The 2,500-nt window shown below is 37.0% G+C and overlaps 1 protein-coding gene across 1 annotated transcript in view; it reads left to right on the plus strand.

Annotated features, from left to right (window-relative positions):
- Nucleotides 1-2,500, plus strand: part of LOC122252613 (metabotropic glutamate receptor 8) — a gene marked incomplete in the record, with an annotated part of 251,001 nt that overhangs the window by 231,501 nt on the left and 17,000 nt on the right.

Below are 2,500 nucleotides of genomic sequence, written 5' to 3' on the forward strand. Positions count from 1 at the left end.
CTCTCTCTCTCTCTCTCTCTCTCTCTCTCTCTCTCTCTCTCTCTCTCTCTCTCTCTCTCTCTCTCTATCTATCTATCTATCTATCTATCTATCTATCTCTATCTCTCTCTCTCTCTCTCTCTCTCTCTCTCTCTTTCAACCTTACCATTACTTCAGATAGATCTATAAACAAGAAAACACGTGACTAAACTCTCCTTGTGTGTTGTTATCTATATCTATTTATCAACTATCTGTCTATTTATCTATGTATCTATCTATCTACCTAACCTATTTATCTTTCACCCTCCTCTCTCTCTCTCTCTCTCTCTCTCTCTCTCTCTCTCTCTCTCTCTCTCTCTCTCTCTCTCTCTCTCTCTCTCTCTCTCTCTCTCTCTCTCTCTCTCTCTCTCTCTCTCTCTCTCTCTCTCTCTCTCTCTCTCTCTCTCTCTCTCTCTCTCTCTCTCTATCTATCTATCTATCTCTATCTTCCTCTATCTCTCTCTATATCACTCTCTCATCTCCTCTCTCTCTCTCTCTCTCTCTCTCTCTCTCTCTCTCTCCTCTCTCTCTCTCTCTCTCTCTCTCTCCTCTCTCTCTCTCTCTCTCTCTCTCTCTCTCTCTCTCTCTCTCTCTCTCTCTCTCTCTCTCTCTCTCTCTCTCTCTCTCTCTCTCTTCTCTCTCTCTCTCTCTCTCTCTCTCTCTCTCTCTCTCTCTCTCTCTCTCTCTCTCTCTCTCTTTTTCAACCTTACCATTTCTTCAGATAGATCTGTTAACAAGATCTGTTAACACGTGACTAAACTCTCATTGTGTGTTGTTTACATGAGCCCACACAAGTCCATTCACAACCTCTCTTGTTTACATCTTTGCATCTGTCGCGCGTTTTTAAACCTACTGCGGTTACATGAGTGGGCGTTACTGCGAGTATTTCCGTGTTGTGTATGAATAACTGTCATTAGGTAAGTTATTATTTGGTAAATAAGTGTTGCTGAATAAGTTCGTAATTCATGATTTTAGATAATTTTGTTTCTAAATTTTTGAAAATAGAGATTAACTGATAGATTAGCACAACTATTCAGCCTCAGGTCAGCAGAGGTCAGGTTATATATACAGACTTGTGACTGGACCGTGTTGACCCCACGTAATGCATGCAAGACTGTGATTGGCCAGCACAGATCGCGCTAAATGTATGCAAGGCCATGATTGGTCAGTGTGGAACCGCTATGGAGATTGCGGTGTCTCCTTTTGATAAGCTATTATGCAATTATCATATTCATAGCTAGTTCCGTACTCGCCTAGTTTTGCATATTCGTAATTGTCTTCCTAGAGAGAGAGAAAAAAGAACATTTAACTTTTTGGTTTTTAATTTTAATTTCCTAATTTTCCATTTGCGTTTTCTTTTATTCTCTCTTTTTTGTCTGTTTGCTTCTGTCGTTCGTTTTGATCATTGCTTTTATCCATTTTCTTTTTTTTCGTTTTTAGATAGAGGAGAAAGAGATAGAAGGATAGTGTGTGTGAGAGAGAGAGAGAGAGAGGGAGGGAGGGAAGGAAAGAGAGAGAGAGGAAGGGAAAGAGAAAGAGAGAAGGAGGGAAAGAAAGAAAGAGAGAGGGAGGGAAAGAGAGAGAGAGGAAGGGAAAGATAGAGAGAAGAGAAAGAGAAAAAAAAAAGCGACAGACAGACAGGTAGAGATAGAGAGAAAAAAAAACGAAAGATGAAAGTATTAGCCCTAAGCTATGTGCACTATTCAACAGCCAATATGACAGCACATCATAAATCTGATTCCTGCTCTATCAACGTCCCTAATGAAAAAAAAAAGAATGACGTGTTAGAGATTCCTATTCTATTATTTCACATTTGAGTGGTTTTTCATTTGTTGTTTTTTTCAGTTCTTTTTTCTTACCCTTTTGGTTTGTGTGTCTGTTTTTCCGGAGAAACGATAGATATGGTAAAAGATAGGCCTACATTTCTCCATTTTTATTTACGTCTATTCATATGCTAATAGTTGTCTGTGTCTCAACCCTTCCCCTTTTGTTCGTCTTCTTTATTCTATTATTTTTTTTCTCTCTGTATTTATTCCGTCCTTCCATTTCCCGATAATTCTCCTTTTTATATGTTTGTTTGCTCTTCGTCCAGTTTTAATTCTTTCCTCTCATGTTTTATTCATTTTTCTCCTTTCTTTTCTTTCGTCTTTTTTTTTCTTTAATTTTCGCCTTTATTTACTTCATATCTTTCTTTTTTATCTTCTTCTTTTCTTTTTTTTCTTCTTTCTTTTCCTCCATTCCTTTATATTCTATTTCCCTTTCGACTTATTTCCTTTTCCTTTTTTTTTTATCTTTCTCCATATTGTTTATTTTCCTTTTTTTCTTATTCTTACTTTTACTTCTTGTTTCTTCCGCTGTTCTCTTGTTGATGTGATTTTCTTTTTAATCTTTATTCTCTTTCTTCCTTCTTTTCGTCTATTTTTTGCCTTTTCTTCTTTCATTCTTTCCATTATTTCATTTTTCTTCATTCTTTCTTTCGTTC

This window comes from Penaeus japonicus, unplaced genomic scaffold (genome assembly GCF_977035675.1).
Source record: "Penaeus japonicus unplaced genomic scaffold, GWHDUDI00000001_assembly GWHDUDI00000010, whole genome shotgun sequence".
Taxonomy (NCBI): domain Eukaryota; kingdom Metazoa; phylum Arthropoda; class Malacostraca; order Decapoda; family Penaeidae; genus Penaeus; species Penaeus japonicus.